Genomic DNA, 18,364 nt, shown 5'->3' on the forward strand with positions numbered 1-18,364 from the left:
AAAAAAATAATATGTTTAGGCGTTTTATTTTCCATGTACTCAAACAAGATAAAATCTGGCACTGGAACAAAAATGAACTGCCATTCAAAAACCCCAGGAACCCCAGAATGATCTTGTTCACAGAAACATTCACAAAGCAAAAATGCACTATGTTCAGTTCACGTTCGCTCAAAATATGATGAGTCCATAAAATTTTGTGCATTTAACGCGTTCAGGTACAACACTGGCTTCATGTTTGCTATAGAAACAACATGGTGCATTCAGGGTACTTTTACAATCTCGGGAACTTGTAAACACACCACGCTATTCTATGCATTGAAATATTTATTTTCTTCAATTATAAGGTTTTAAAGATCGAGATAGCTATAAGCTAAATATTAGCTGGATATGTGCATTTGTGTGTTGAACCTGTTGGCTCAATGTTGGCATTAGACACACTTAGACGATTATGATTTTGGGTCATGAGCCGCATCTTATCAATTCTTTGGCTAGGCGTCGGATGATTGAGCCAGCCGGGCTGGCTCGGGCAGGATCACCACCGCTGCCACCACGTTGTTAACATCCGTGGAAAGGGCCCGGTGTACTCCAAGAGTCGCCGCCGCCGCGGCCCTCACTTGCCGGCCGGCACGAACCGAACGGAGGGGCTGACCACTCGAGCTGCTATTGCAAAAGCTTTGGTGGCAGGAGGGGTCGCGTGCTATAAGCACACATTTTTTATCCGTCCGACTTAGTTCGTGCTCCTTCCGCGTGGCTAACTATAAATCGAAACTCAGCACCGACATTTTAAAATCCGAACGGTTCCAAGAGAACCGTAATGATGGTCCCGGTTCCATTCGATTCACGGTTATCGATGCCCAACCCTAAAAGATGTGCAATATTATTTTATGAAAGTGATTGCTTTTATCTGAATTTGACCAGTCAGACGCAAATTTAAATCTGGGTCGCCACCCAACAGTTGAACATTATCGAGAGTAATTACAATAGTAATAGCTAATAGTACATCGACCTTTCTTATGTAGCTGCTTGAAACAAACGTATTTCTTTCATTAGATAATAAAAATGTCATTTCTTTAGGAACATGTTCAATATCGCAATAACATGGATATCGCTATATTCAACGACCATATTGCATATCTTTGCGTATTTAAGGGTAACGACCCCTGGTCTGGCTGGATGGGCCTGGCCTGCATAAGTTTAGTCTCTGCTATCGCACACTCAATACATATCCAAAACCCTACACTGTAGATATTCCTTATAAGGCACTTTGGGCCACAACATATTTCGGGTACCCAGGGAGGCTAGTGCAGGTAGTGGGGATGCCACTGATGAACTTGATTTCAACACAATTATGCTGTCTTGCTGCTCTGTTCTTCTGCACTGCCCATCCCCCCAATTTTAATAAATTCCACACACTCATCAATGGAGGCGGGGCTAAGAGGACACGAGGCCAGTTGGTCAGTTTTGTCAATCTTTGTTCAATCCGAAAACAACAAGTACAACCAAAAGAAATGCACTAAACAACTATTTTGGTCAATTGTGAAATAGTTAAAAGTGTACTAGCATTCTGTGGAGTGTTGTAGTGAAATAAGTTGGACCTAACGACCAAATTTGGCCATTAGAAAAGTGTGTAAATGACACCCATTGATACTAGCCCAGGGGTGGGCGATTCCGGTCCTCGAGAGCCGGTATCCTGCATGTTTTATGTCACCCTGCTGCAACCCAACTGATTCAAATGATTAGGATCGTTATCCAGTTTCTGCAGACCTTGCTGATTATATGATCATTTAAATCAGGTGTGTTGCAGCAAGGAGAAATGGAAAAGAGACAGGACACTGGGCCTCGAGGACTGGAATTGCCCACCCCTGTACTAGCCGTTTGATATGTTGAATACAATACAATACAATACAATTTTATTTATATAGCGCATTTCATAACAGCTAGAGCTGTAACAAAGCACTTTACAAACAATACAATAAATAGAACAAAAACACTAAAAGGCTGTGATACATGTATTAATAAATATAGATATAAATAAAATATAAGTAAAAATATAAATAAATAAAGCCAATAAATTGACATAAAACACTATATACAATTGACACGGGAAAAGAGCCGAATATTTCAGGTCTGATCAAAAGCCAGCGAATAGAAATGTGTCTGCAACAAGGTTTTAAAAATGGACAAAGAGGGGGCTTGCCTAACAACCAATGGGAGGTCATTCCAGAGGGAAGGACCAGCAACAGAAAAGGCTCGATCCCCTCTGAGGCTCCGCTCGGTCCTCGGCACCTCGAGCAGCGCCTGGTCCGTAGACCTGAGCCGTAGGAGTGGAGGAGCTCGGAGAGCTTTTTGTCTTTAATGATTTAAAGACGAATAGGAAAATCTTAAATTGGACCCTGAAATGCACTGGAAGCCAGTGAAGGGAGGCCAGAATTGGTGTTATGTGCTCGATCTTCCTAGCTCCAGTTAGCAGGCGGGCAGCAGCATTTTGGACCAACTGGAGACGTTTGAGGGGGGACTGGCTGACACCAAAATAAAGTGCATTGCAGTAATCTAGCCGAGATGTAACAAAGGCATGGATGACTGTTTCTAAGTGCTGATGGGAAAGGAGGGGCTTTACCTTAGCCAGTTGTCTAAGGCGTAGCAGTGGAAGGAAATACCGTGTTTTCTAAGGATGGAACCCAGGGGCAGCATATACAATGAGAGTTTGCATGTTCTCCCCGTGCCTGCGTGGGTTTTCTCCGGGATTCCAAAAACATGCATGGTAGGTTAATTGAACACTCTAAACTGCCCCTAAGTGTGATCGTGAGTATAAATGTTTGTTTGTCTCTGTATGCCCTGCGAATGGCTGGCAACCAGTTCAGGGTGTACCCCACCTACTGCCCGAAGACAGCTGGGATAGGCTCCAGCACGCCCGCGACCCTTGTGAGGATAAGTGGTTGGATAATGGATGGATGAATTAGCATACATGTATGATTGTCCGCTGCAGCCATGTAGGAAGTGTAGTGCAAAACGCACAAAAGTGTGGCTCATTCACAATCTATATTTTGCAGTAAATTGTGCAATAACTAAGCTGCTGTATCTGCAGAGTATTGAATGGATTTGATTGAAGATAATAAAATGCATTTGATGGTAATGAGTCCCACTTGTTCCCACCCAAGAAATATAGCATGTTTACATACAATACATACAGTGGTGCTTGGAGGAACGAGTTGAATTCGTTCCTCGACCACACTCGTAATTCCAAACACTTTTGCCTCACACCATCTTTCCCTTTTGAAATGAATGGAGAAGCCATTTGTGTATTCCAGCCTCCTAAGAAAACAACACATTGTGGTTTTCAGGAGAAATGTTCACACTCTATAATATCATACTTTGTAAAAACATTCACTCATGACATCATCCAGGGGCAAATAACAATTCTGTTGTGGTTTTCAAATGAGAACCAGTGGTTGTTGTTTGAAGCTCATGTTTTTCCTGTCCCACTGACCTCATGGATGAACTTAAACACATCTGGGCAAAGTAGGGCCTGCGTGTGGCCCGTCCACAGTCTCTGAGTAGAACTAACAACCTTTCTGAAGTCAAAATAAAATGTAAAGTATGTGCTGCTTTTATTTTGATGTGCACACAGATCAGCAGCGCAAGCGAACAAGAGCTACAACAAGTCTTCAGTGTTGCCGCTAGTAGATATTGTCATTGTGTTTAGTGACTTTTAAAAAAATACCCCAAAACGTTGACGATTGATAGAAAGTCTCAGAAGTAAAACTGCTTCAAAACATCGGTGCCCGCATGTACCGGAAAGGGCGATGTCTTATGAGATTTTACCGGAAATACATCACACCACTCTGTGTAAATAGTCCAGAAGACTGACATATGGATAGATGGTGCTTGAGGCTCAGCTTCTCTCTCTGCTTCTCAGTACGCCGGTAATATTGGTTGTTTTTCGCAGAGGATAAATGACATTTGGGGGGCATTAGTGAAGTGAGGTTTAAAAAAGTTTTAAAGTTTTAATACATTGACATTTATACAGAATACAATTTGAATAAAAGTCTTTGGCTCTGCTAAATGTTTTTATGTGTTATTTCGCTCCGATATGTGTCTTGGTTATGTTGCGACCGAGATGTGCTAAAGATGAATATTTCATTCATGTGTGATAAGATATAGTTTCAGTAAGGGGGACAGTCCTATTTTGTTATTGTTATATAGATTCTGTAATTACAATAGTCTTGTTAGGACCTAGAAGTTAGAGTTCAAGTGGCTCATGACGTCATAAAAAAGTGCAAGAGAAAAAAATCGAGGTAGAACACAACGTGTGTGGTTAGAAAAAAAGAGGGTGTATGCCTGTTCGATGAAAAATGCTTCATGTAAACTCCAACTGAACTGGAAAAGTAAAGTTGCCCAAACGAAGAATGGAGACGTGTCTTTCCTTGTGAGGGTGCAACAGTTACATTTTTGATTAAAAAATAAATTGCTTTGAATTAATTTTAATTTTTTTTGCCTTAGTGCCTTACATCCACAACAATGCGATGACCAACAAGATTTCACAGCGATACAGGCAACACAAGAGCTACTATAATACTGTACTCTAGTAGTACTGTACTTATCTGTATGTGTATGAGTGTGTGGTCGTTGGAACAAGGCCATCGTGAAAGCAATCCATGGAAAAGTTATTGAGTGTTATTAGCCTAGTGCCTGCTACAGCTCTCCTGTCTCCATCTACAACTGAAGATTTAATTATATCTTGTGACTGCAGTCGAGCTATATCCAGTCCACTGCATCATGTACTGAAATGAAATGCAAAAAAAATGTGTGGGCAGGGGTGGGTTAAACTTCATATGTATATTGTTGTCCAATTAAACTGTTGCTTTCCAAAAACCTTGCCCCAAGCTAAGAGCACTATGTGGGTGCATTCATGCCCCAAAAAATATAAAAACACACACATGCACATCAATAAATTAAGATTAGCAAGCCACTCCAGAATAACCTCAAGAAACAGCTAAATAAAGAGATATCTCCATTTGCACTAAGGCTGTCTTTACTTTCTGCCTTTCATGTGATTCACTCAAAAACAAGTACAAATTGGTCACATATACTTGAAACATTTCTTTCCTGTCTTGCCCAACAGCTGAGCATGTACCAGTGGCATTTACAGTGCAAGAAAGGCAAATGCTTGCTAATCGAACAGCACGACATCATAATTTATCTGAAAAAAGGTAGTTAGCAGAATTTTGAAAGGGCAAAAAACAATTATTCCGACCACAACTATTTAAAAACAATGAGCAAGTGCATTCTCACCTGGAAATACAGTGCAATACATACAAACCGGGGTGCACAAGACCATTTGCAAAAGTATGACAGCTGCTCAGAGGATTTAAGCACTTCTAAAACACAATCATCTACAATGTGAGTATTAGCCGTGAGACGAGTATGTTAGCTGTTGACAACATGCACAGGTAGATGATATAATGTTGGCTACAGGGAGATCACATTTCTGTGAGGTGGACACGGGGCGACCACCTCTGACTCAACCTTATTCCCTCCCCCATGTCCCAATCCCTCCCGCCACAGCTGTGCCGGGGCTAGTGGTATGATTTTATAAATATATAATAAAGATGACAGTATGCGTTTAGAGAGAATTGAATGCACACTGCTGTCATGTTAATGAGTGAAATGCAATGACTTCCACGACACAGGCCCACAGAGCTCAGAATATGTCTGCCTGCACCTCCATCCATTGACAATTGATCGCGCTACACTCACTGTGTCAATCGTGGTTCCAGCAGGTGTAAAGTTTAGTCTACTTACAGCCATCAAATTGTCAGGTGCGCTGAGCGCATGTTAAAAAGAAATGCCCTCAGTACGGAACAGATGGATGCAGATGGAGTATGCATGGAACAGAGAGATGGACGGAATTCCTAATTAAGCATAAAGTCTCGCGTCAGCATGAAAATCAGGGTATGCAAAATTTTACACTTGAACGGACTGCAAATATTGAGACCATTGACTATGTTTTACCCGCACCCAAAATAATTTCAACAATGGTGCACAAACTTCCACAGCACGTAAAGGAGGTGTTGACTCTATGAACACTTCAATAAAATTACAGCTTTCCTTTTTCTAGCAATTCAATGTCATTACTGTATTGGACTATCACTACTGTAATGAAACTTTCACTGCAGACAAACTTAACCCAAGTCTAGGTCCTGAAAATACAAAATAGTCCAACAAGAACTTACATGGTAGGGCTGCAGCTATCGAATATTTTGATATTTGGATATTCTACTGAAGATTCTATCGATTAATTTGTTATTTGGATAAAAATAGTGTTTTTGCTTGGTTAAAGATAGAGAAGACATAAAACTCACATTTCCACTTAATGAATGGAGAACTGCTTTTTATTTTTAAATAATGAACATTTTATACTTAAATGCAAAGGGATACTTTATTAATTCTGCAATTTGCAGCAATAAAAAGTTAATATTTTGCCTAAAATGAATTGTATACCTTCTTTACTTTTCATATACAATTAGCACCTTTAAAAAAGCATTTTGCCACTTGTTGTCGACTGAAAATAACATCATGTGCACAGGGCTCAAGTAACACCCAATCACGGCCCACTTAACGTTCACAAGCAACAACAGTGTACATTCATTGAAATTAGGTTTAAGACCAACATTTTGAATGGTTTATCCGCTTGATAGTTGTGTTTCATTTTCATTTTATGTTTTAGCAATTTAATTGTTTTTAATTTTACCTTTAATCAATTTAAATTGTTTTTCATTATTATAAATAGGTGAAAAGAAAAAAATAATAATTATCGCTAGACTGATATGAAATACTTGTTACACTTTTCAAGCATATCTCCCAGCCCTAATTGTATATATAGGTTGTCGAAGCAAGACCTAACTCCTGGAATTAAAAAATTCAATGAAAGTGTTGTTTTAAAAAGGTAGCATTGGTAGCATTCGCTCTTTGAATTCAACAAGCACCACCAGTCAGGCACCTGGATTAGACAGACATGTGCATTAAAGCAAATTTTAGTAATCTAGATCCATTCCAACTGCAACCTCCAATACACCTTCACTACACAGGTTTTAACATCTGCTTTTCAAAGCTGAGAAAAGATGGATGGACTTAATTTATTGTCTCATGTCACTCAAGCCTACGGACAGTAGTTTGTGATGGAAAATGTGCTGCCTGTCTTCGAAGCACATTTGTGTTTTTGGCAATCATTAGCACAAAATGCATTTTAAGGTGAAAGCATAAACATACATTGGCCAAATCTAAGCACATGCTTCCTGTAACTGTTGGGATGGTGACCTTGCCTTGCCCCTGACACCACCACTCAAAAGAGATTGCAAGTGAGGAGGGGTACAAGAGCGGGCGGAGCTTCACAGGGAGCGGCAAGGGATGGGGGGGTTGGGAGGTAGATGATTTACCACAAAGAGGAGAAGTGGTTAAATGTGTGCCTGAAGGTCTTTAAAAGGGGTTGTTTTTGTCTATCCATTGGTTTTCTGTACCCCTCATTCTTGCAAGGGCCGCGGGTCTATCCCAGCTGACTTTGGGCAAGGTGGTTGTTTTTTCTCTGTATATCTTCATTTACATCCCATTAAGCTTAAAGTATCTTTAAGATGTGGTGTTGTGCTCCCTGTATTTATATTTTTTAATGTTCCTAATTAATGCTTGTGTAGAATAATCCGAATTGCTACCAATGATACAAATAACTAGGGATTTCGTCAGTCATCTGATTTTGCGGATCTGCTGATATGAAATTTGACTCAAATACAAGTAAAGGTCGAACAAGATACTTCATTAAAAGACCAAATTTCTGAATGTCTTCCAGTGTTGTACATGAACCAGCTCAATGAACGAAGGTTCATGAACTCGTTCATATTTTGGATGAACATGATCTGAACGTAGTTCTGCCTGATAAACATTTTTGCGAACACGCTCATTCTGATACCAATGAATAGCTTCTGAACAACAGTTCTTTTTTGCTCAAGAGTGCCAGGTTTAAAGGACGTAAATGAGCCTTCATATGTAGGGGTGGGGGGCGGGGGGCTTATTTGGCAACCCAAGCCATGGAGCCTCGCGCGGTCGCATGTGTCATCAAAAAGCAAGATGGCAGCTTGGAGGGGGAAAAAATGAGGCCGTGGCGGTTACCTCACTCGGTGGTCTGTATTGTTTAACAACAAATGGTAATGTACACTAAAGTGTGTTATTCCCTGGTCAGTAGTCTGAAGATGAGAGGGCGGGTTAGTCAGAGTGTGTGTCAGCTCATTTCTTACCTCAGCCTGGTTCCTACTTTAGATTGTCAAACTACAGTCTACTACATAAAAGACAGCAGTCCATTTTTGTTTTAATTCCTCATTAAAAAAGAAGAAAAAACATAGTACACCAAGTTTTTCATCATGAAACTGTAGGGTGAAACTTGCAGCTGTCTACTAGTGTGGACTGAATGGGTGGCAACACTGAGGAAATGCCAGTATTTCCTCTGGTCTATTGAAAAACTAAAATAAAATAAGAAGCATAATATAAACAAACGTCAATTATACAACCAGTCAAAAGTTTTAGAGCAACCCAATTCTTCTTTTATTGAAAGTGAAGCAGGTCAAGCCCAATGAATATCTTCAAATGGTAAAAAAGATAACTGCTAAACTGCCATAGGTTAAATTATAACAAGTTAAGTTACACAATAGTAAATAATATTATTGTGAATTTCTGAATTATGCAAAAAGTCTCCAGACTTTAACTCCATTCAGCTGATTTGGGATGAACAGGACACAAGAATTATAGCAAAGCAATTTACAAGTGCCACAGATTTATGGGAACTTCTGCAACAGAAACGGGAAGAAATTTCTGAAGAATATGTGATTTCCATTAGAGAAAGAATGTTACAAGTGTGTACAGCTGGCTTACTTTGGCTTTAATGATTCAAATGTTAAAATACATTGCTGTTTATTGATTGATTCTATTCTTCTATTGATTGATTCTACTCTACAGGTATATTCCTTTTCTAACTTAATTCGTTTGTTCCGTGCTTTCATTTCAGAGTAAAATGAGGGACTGAACTGCATGCTTTGTAATCCATCCATCCATTATCTATACCGCTTATCCTCACAAGGGTTGTGGGCGTGCTGGAGCCTATCCCAGCTGTGATTGGGCAAAAGGCAGGGTACACCCTGAACTGGTTGCCAGCCAATCGCAGGGCACACAGAGACAAACAAACAAGCGCACTCACAATCACACCTAGGGGCAATTAAGAGTGATGAATTAACCTAGCATGCATGTTTTTGGAATGTGGGAGGAAACCGGAGTACGCGGAGAAAACCCACGGGGAGAACATGCAAACTCAACACAGGAAGGCTGGAGCCGAAATCGAACCCACAACCTCTACAACTGTGAGGAATTTTGTAAATCTAAATTAAAAGTACTGCATAATAGCTATCAAATATTTTGGTTTTCAAATATCCTACTGAAAATTCTATCGACTAATCAGGAAGTCAGATAAAAATTTTAAAATATATATTTTCGCTTGGTGAAAGAATGACTATGAATTAGGGGTGGGCGATATGACGATATTAGATCGTTAAGCGGTTTAACGTCTTCACGATCTCTTAAAGCCGAAAGATTGTTTGATCGTCTACATGGCACATTCTAAACAGTTTAGCTCTATGGTGGCGATAATCGCCAAAATGCCAAATATCGGCCCCGATAATCGGTCTAGCTCTAAAAAAACATTCACACCTAAGGACAATTTAGAGTGTTCAATTAACCTATCATGCATGCTTTTGAAATGTGTGAGGAAACCATAGTACCCGGAGAAAACCCACACAAGGCATGGAGAGAACATTCAGACTCCACAAAGGAAGGCCGCAGCCTGGTTTCGAACCCACAACCTCTGCACTGTGAGGTGGATGTGCTATATATATATATATATATATATATATATATATATATATATATATATATATATATATATATATATATTTATTTATTAGAGCTATTTATTTATTTTATTTTTTTTACTGTAATGATTCAAGGACTCGTTTCACCCTTAGTGCTTAGTAATGAAAAGGTGCTTTTCGTTCATTTTCCTGTCACCTCGTTTGTCTTCATTTTCCAGAACAGCTAGATAAGACTAAAAGAGGTTGACTGGGGTGATACTGGGTTCTTTAAAGGGGAAGTCAACCCAAACAAATTATTTGCAATAATATGTTCTATGCGCTTTCACTAGTTTAGACACAGCATTCACCTTAATGTTGCGTTGCTGGAATAAGCAGCAAAATCCACCCGTTTTTAGCCATCTCAGGGGGCAGCCATGTTGTCACTTCTGTGGACTGAAAACGACATCACAGTTGCTCAGGGCTCAGGAAATGACCAATCATGACTCGGCTTCAGAAAACAGGTGAGCCATGCGTAGAACATGTTCTTGTAAAGAAAGTTTTGGGTCGACTTCCTCTTTAAATGCGAGTGTACTGTACAAGATTGCATATGTTGTCAAAGTTACTCTGTTGCTCAATAATGTTCCAAAAGGTTATATTTTATGCAAATCACAGCTAATTACTATAACACTATCAATTACTAGTGATAACTACATTTCGTTTTATTTTGTTATTTATTTAACTGACATTCTAGAAAATTATTTATGCCCGGACATTTAGTTTATTTAGACTCACATTATTTCCCAGGACACCACTCGCTAGTATCTGCATGCTGCTACAGTAGCTTCTCTGGTTCAGCAGCCCCTTTTCCTGCAACGTCTTGTAATGGCTAGAACATTGCTCTCATGCTGTAACGCAGCACTCACTATTTTGGTTTACAGTGTTCCCGGAAGATGAGGCCTTTGGATAAAACTTTTATTGCAACATGGTCAGAGGTGATGGACAATTTATAACATGGAAGTCATGCTAAAAATGTGCAAGCAGGGCAAATCTGGCTAGTGGATGGAAAATGTGGCGGAATATTGGAGAAAGTACTTCACTGAAGGAAAGACCATAAAAAGGGAGGGAGATAATGCAGAGTAGGTGTGTTTGCGAACCATCTGGACTCGGTCTCTGATAAGATACACTTTGTCAGCAAACATCTCATCCCTCAGCCACTTTCCCTCTTTTTTCTCTCCTCTGTAAACTTCACAGAATCTTAACGTCCTCCTCTGTATAATTCTTTTTAATGTCACAATTTTTTTAAAGATGTTTTCTTGGGTAGGAAGGACTAAAGGTCCAATAAAGGAAGGCACTAGAAGGGTCTGAGTGCGTAAAAGTAAGAAGGCCCTAATTCTTTATGTATAAACCACAACGAAATATAAATGTGAATAGACACCACTGCTCCAGAACAAGACGTAACGTAACGGGGGTGCGAGTGAAAGTGTACCGTATTTTCCGGACTATATCTTGCTTTGGAGTACAAGTCACACCAGCCATAAAATGCATAATACAGAAGAAACAAACATATGTAAGTTGCACTGGAGTATAAGTCGCCGCCCCTCCACCGCCTCTCGGAATCCAAGTTGTCTCTGTCGCGTAACGCAAATAAATGTGTCCATATAAATCAAATTAATAAAATTGTGTGCTTAGTACACAGAATTTCCACCGAGCTAGGATGGTATCATTTAGCTAACATCCACACATGTAGCGTTACAAGAAAGTTACGATAAATTTACTTTAAACTCACCAAAACGGTCGTAGATCGATTAAATAAGTCTTTTATTTATCGCCGACCATGTAGAATGTTTCCAAGTCTCCAAAAATATTTTTGTATTCGGTCGTAATTATTCGTTCTCCCCTCCGCTCTCGTGCGTGCGTGTGTGTGTGTGGCTGGCTGATGATGCAAGATCATGCACTGCCAGGCACGGCGCCTCTTAAAGGAACAGTACACTATTTTGTATAGATGGATTAATAGACACTCAAATTGTCTTTTTATCATACTATTTTAATTACTTGTTTAACGCAATATTAGAATTTAACCGTTTAAATTATTCATGCACTTTAATAGCTTTTAGGATTTACCTTTATGTTCTTTATGTGGGTTGAAATAACATGTGAGATTATATACAGGTTGCTCCGGAGTATAAATCGCACTTCCGGCCAAACTATGAAAAAAAAAAAAAACGCGATTTATATTCTGGAAAATACGGTAGTCGAACTCGCCAAGGGACGGTCGTTTAAAATTAGAGGTGGACCAGCCTATTTTTTTCCCCCGGGGAAAAAAAAGGCTAATGACGGATGACGGAAGGGCACCCACGCTGCAGACGGATGATGAATAACGGACGCTCAATTTTTAGTAAAATGCCCAGCTCTGCTTAAATCCTGGAACTATCGAAAATCTAAGCTGTAATGCTTCACTGTAAGTTGAATGAATCAAATATTCTAAATTAAAAAAAGCTTAAACATCAACTCTCAATGTCAACTAATTGCATATACAACAGAAGAAATTATCACATTGAATACAATTGCACGGTTCATAATACTGTAACTATAGATTACAAATTATATACCTGTAGTTGTGTAATTATAACACTAGTTTACACCAAACCTGAGTAAGGACGTAATTTAGTAAAATATTTTGAAAAGGTCCACATGGTAAAACTTCATTTTCAAGTCAAACATAATATGTAGGAGATATAGATAACCTCTTTTGAGACTGCACAATGCTTCTGTAAAAGTGGCTTCGCCATCACGCTGCTTTACTTATTTCAACCGATTACAGCAGCATATATGTGATACTGCCCCAGTGTATCATTTCAAATATATTCCAGCATTCCATGAGAAAGGTGTGACGACACCAATGGTGTTTCTAATGAGCTGGCCTGCTGTTCCGCTTGTCCAATTTACACAGACATTAAATGGGAGCTGTTCACATTTTGTTACCCCATTTCTTCTGCGTACACTTTATATTCGACACTCGGGCGCTAACAGCGCCACAATCTTCAAGGCCTGAAACGCCAGTAAAACTACTGATTGACAAGATAACCTTCAGTCCATCCAATATGAATGGAGCATGAGCCTAACATACTGTCCACTTTGCAAGTCAGAGAAATGTTTTGACCACATTTTGATTCGTCATTAACAAGTCGGTCTTCCTTTTGAATTAGTGATGAGAGAGTATAGCGCTGCACTTTCACCTGAAGAGCTTTCCCGTGAACACACTATGCACGTATCCTCCAGTACTTTAGGGAAGAGAGTTGATGTGATATACCACGCACCGGTGCGCAAACAAAGCAATCCACAATCCATATACATTACCCCAATAAAATAATGAATAATACATTTTTATGTATGTGGTGGAAAATAATGAAACATGAAAATAATATTCAATTATCATGAATGGGAACAATGCTAATGCTGTGATGTGTTCTGGTGAATGTGTGTTCATGCCTGAATATCTAAGAATATTTTAACTACACAAGCATATTAATTCATTCAAGAAATAAGCGGAACCTTTTTATATTTTTCAAGGTTTGAAACACAGATACTTTCACACATTAATACACTGTACATTTAGCCGGTAGTGTCTCCACACAAACACACTCATCTCCTAGCAACAAGGCCTGCGAAAGTATGAGATTAGGTGTCTGTAAATTGTGTGTGTGCGAGTGCGTGTGCGGGGGTGTGCGTGCGTGTGTGTGTGTGTTTTGGGGGATGGGGTCAAGACAAAGGCTGAAGAGTTAGTGATAAGAAAAATATGCAGGGATGATAAATTGATACAACAGTGCAGTGAAGTTTCTGTAAATCTTGGTGATTATTTCCAGAAATGTCTTAACATGCCATCCCATACTGAGTAGCAATTACAGCCTGCAAACTGGGGTAAGGAACATAACAGTGTTAACGAAAATGCATGTGGAGTGGTGTGGGGTTTCATCTGTTGATGAATCAGTGTGTTCCCGCAGCTAACGCATGATCGCTTGTGAACGTGTCCACACCCGTGCAACAGCGTATGTGCATGTGAGTGTGCATGCAGCGGTGGTGGTATCCAGCAGGTCATATAATGCTTGGCTGGTCACATTGTCTGCCCCAGCAGTCAGTCTTTCACACAACCTGTCCCCTTAATCTGCAAATACATCTCATATAATCTGCAAATGCCTGCAGAGGGGGAAAAAAAACCACAGTGACTAAAACAGCAATGGCTTCAACTTCCCTCCACATTGTGGCCTCACTTCAAAATATGAAAATCCACATTTCCTGCTTCTAATGAGTGTTAATGTGGAGACCATGCAAAGGGTAATTATCGGTAGATGAAATAGCAGTTGCTTTTTCATGGCAGCAGTCAAATGTTTGATTTAATTTGCGGACAGTGAATCAGTGAACCAAACAAAACTTACTAACATAGCATACAACCTTGTTAATCAATAAGCCTGCTTTTAAAAAAAAAATAATAATAATACTGTAATGTACACATGCATAGATAGTACTAGTTTTCACAGGAAGTAAGTTAAATTTAATAGCGTTGTATTGATAGAGCACAGTAAACATAAAATTTTATCACTGTAATTATATTATTCTTTTAATGGTTAGTAACCACTGTTACTCCTTTGTTACAAGAAAGGCAACTAAAAAAATACCGGTTTGTAGCTGTCAAACATCTCATCTTTAAATATGCATAATACCTGCCATTTTATTTTGTTTCTTCCATCACGCTGTGACTTCAATATCTTAATTATGGCCCCAAAGCATTTATAATGTCCGAGCGACTGCGTGGTATCATCTGGGTTCAGTGACATGAATGTGTTGTTGTATTCCAAAAGTAGCAAATAACTACTTTTTAAATTGTTATCCCTCTTTTATTATTTATAATTGTATCTGGCAGTGGAATGCAGCCGCTTTCTGTGCTTGACTGGTTCTATTGTCTCTCCCAGTGGTTGGTCTGAATATCCTAATCCACTAAAACATTCTAGACAAGACAAAAAAAAAGGCTAAATAATAAATTAAATCGACAGACATTTGCAGTTTATCTTGTAAAACTAAATTATTGGACATAGTGATTGAGGTGTTGTCAGATGTTTTTGTACTATTCAAACTCAAAACACAATTACAAACAAATATTTCTTTAATTCCCTCCCACTAAAAATGCACACAGCGTCTATCAACTACTTTGATTTTAGCAATGCTAGATGTGAAAAACAGGGCTTCCAATTCAAATGTCAACTTTTGCTCTTAAATTTGGTATAAATAGGATATATAATTTGAATAGTTATTTATTTTCCTAATGACATCTTATCATTCTTAATAGGCCCCTTGGAATCTTAATCAGTTGCACATGTTCTTGTCTCAAGCGCTATCTCTGCCTTCCTCTCTTTACGACCTGTCTATTTGCTTTTTCTTAAAAGCATGTTTCCTCTCACAGTGACAGTTTAATTCCTTTAATCCATCACGCACTTCCTCCCTTGACTTTGTTTTTCATGTACACATTTTTGGGGAGCATCTCAAAATGTATGTTTCTCATTGAAAAGGTACGTGTTGGGGCTGCAGAGGGAAAACCTCACATACACCCCACAAACGGCAATGGAATGCAAATCTGTGTCTGGAAGTCATTACGCAAACAGAAAAGCCCGTCTTTTCTCTCTCTCTCTCTCTCTCTCTCTCTCTCTCTCTCTCTCTCTCTCTCTCTCTCTCTCTCTCTCTCTCTCTTTGTGTGTGTGCGGGGGTGTGCGTGTGTGTGTGGGGGGGTGGGTGTGCGGGTGTGTGTTTGCGTGTGTGTGTGTGTGTGTGATCAGCAGTGCACCGTCCACCCTTACCCTCACCTCACCACATACATCAGTGCGCCTTTCAAAACAGACATTGCTAAAAGAAGCAATGAAGGCAGATCTGCTTTAGGTTTCCCCAAACCTTTACTCGGTTAAATACAGTTTCCACACAGCTACCATGGTGACAGACAGCAAAGCATGCTTACACAAGTGAAGTGATTTCCATTTTTAGTTCATGCCTGTATTTAGTTTGGATGAAGTCTTATCGGTTTATCACCAAAAATCTTTTTTTCATAAATGCAAATTGGAAAAGCACTGTGTAATGCCTAACATATTGTGCATTTAATGTCAGTAGTTACAATGAAGGGAATACAAATACTGCAGTGAGTGTTGTACGGGAACAATACCAAACCGTCACATCCTGACGTCAAAAATGGTTCAGTGCCAGTTTTGTTTTTCTTTAGTACTGGTATTAAAAAAAAGTGTCAGCTATCCTACTGTGTGTCTTAAAGGCTGGTACACATTAGGCCGCCTGTCTGCCGACAAGTGGGGAATACCTGAAGTGGGAGGCTTGTGCAAGTGAGAGGGAGGAGAAAGATGGCTGCAAATTCTCAAGCTCCTGGAGATCCTCCACTACTCACGGAGAAACAAGACACACAAATCGTCATATGGAATTATTTTGGCCTACATGTCCGACAGCCAGGGTACGCCCAAAGACACGGCAAAGCGTGTCTGCCAGGCTTGTTATAAAACTACTCTAGCTAGAGGTGGGAACATGTCCAACACCTCGCTGACCGGCGTCCTAAATGACATCACGCGACAGGTTGTGACATGGATGGAAATTTACATTTAATCCCTATACTGTTTTTGAATATTAGTTCATACATATTCACAAACACACCCGTGTGTGCGTGTGTGTGTGTGTGTGTGTGTATATATATATATATATATATATATATATATATATATATATATATTAGGGTTGCATGATATTGGAAAAACATGCACTATGGTTGTTGAATATAGCGATAGATATTATTGCGATATTTAACATGTTTATAAAGAAATTACATTTTTATTATCTAAAGAAAGAAAGATTTTTTTTTCACACAGCAAAATAAGTAGTGAGCTCAATATAGTCTTAGCTAATAGATAATTCTCAACTATTTGGTGGCGATGCACATTTAAGTCTGTGTCTGACTGGTCAAATTCAGATAAAAGAATACAATTCCAAAAAAACGTTATTACATGCCTTTGGGATATGCATATTGCATGAGCTAATATTGTGATATTGATATTTTTTCGATATATTGTGAATCCCTAATACTCTATATATATATGAGAGTGCAAGTGTAAATCAAATTATTTAAAAAAATACATCTGCAGTTCTAGACGGAGTAGGCTGTCTGAGGAAAACAGACAATTGACAGCTATGTTTTCCTGGCAAAGAAGAAATAACTATTAAATAACGGCTGATAAACAGAAGAGCAAGAATAAAATCTGAATTTACATCTAACATAGGTGACTCATCAGTAGTTACATGACCTTACAATGGCATCCACACTGATGTGGTGCATACAATCAATAGTTTCTGTATCTCTGGTAGGTATGTATAGTTTATGTTGACGTGCTCCTTAACCTTCCACTTTATTTAGCACCACATCATGAGGTGTGACTGGAAGAGGAAAGGGAGAGCAGTATTTGACTTTGGCCCTGCTCCTCTAGACCCAATTATGCATCCTGGGTGATCAGATCATGAATAAACAGTTTCAAGTATTTCACTTCATATCTTGCATCACCATGCTTGGCTAAACGCTCTGATGATTTACAGTATGTCAATGGCAGTGCACAGTGAAATATATTTTTTTATGCTTAAAAATCATGGGTCATTTATGGCTATGGTGCCAATTGCATCATCATAGGAAGCTAAGATAAGTATTGCAAACATCTAACGCTGTATATGTTTACAAGGGAAAAAATGAATGCTGTCTTGCTGCCATTTGTACGTGTGTGTGCAATACAAACTAGAAAATATAAACGCCAAACCACATGCACAGTAACTGAAATGCATCTTGGTCACTTTGACATCAAGTATGTCTGAAAGCAATTTGTCCAGAATTATGCCCCTAATTTGGTTAATATTGCCCATCTCCATTTTGACTGCTGCTCACATGAAGTGACCACAAAATCTAAAGCAGACCTTGAATCTTGTGTTTATTTTAAATGTCTCAAATGTCTTGTACGTGATACAGTGCACCCTAAGAGCGTTGCTGAAAGTGAATAAACTGGCCTCTGACGCATCTGTACTGACGTCTTTATTCGGCCTTTAGTAAATAAGAATTGAGATCAATATAAACTGACATAGTGTGTGGCGATTTGACAAGATGGGCAACTACAGGCCTTGCTGCTCTTTTGACTGATTTGTCAACTCACAAACTTGTTGCTTGAGTCAGCCTCCTCTCACTTTCTAAAACCACGATCACAGCCAAAAATAAATTGCAAAAGGGCTGAAAGTGAGTAAAAAAATAATAAAAGAAAACAAAAATAAGAAATAGGATATGATGGAAACGAAGATTATATCTAAGAAGATGAAATACACAAAGCTTTTCTGGGATGGGAAAAAAAAGCCCTTTTCCCCCTCAGCCTCTTTTTTTATGACACTTGACCACCAAATCAAGACACGGG

At 39.1% G+C, this 18,364-nt stretch overlaps 1 protein-coding gene across 7 annotated transcripts in view; it reads right to left on the bottom strand.

Moving 5' to 3' along the window:
* Positions 1-18,364, bottom strand: part of tenm3 (teneurin transmembrane protein 3) — a 390,360-nt gene that overhangs the window by 231,722 nt on the left and 140,274 nt on the right. The window lies entirely within an intron of this gene.

This window comes from Filicampus tigris, chromosome 6 (assembly GCF_054856515.1).
Source record: "Filicampus tigris isolate MCC_2025a chromosome 6, RoL_Ftig_1.0, whole genome shotgun sequence".
Taxonomy (NCBI): Eukaryota; Metazoa; Chordata; class Actinopteri; order Syngnathiformes; family Syngnathidae; genus Filicampus; species Filicampus tigris.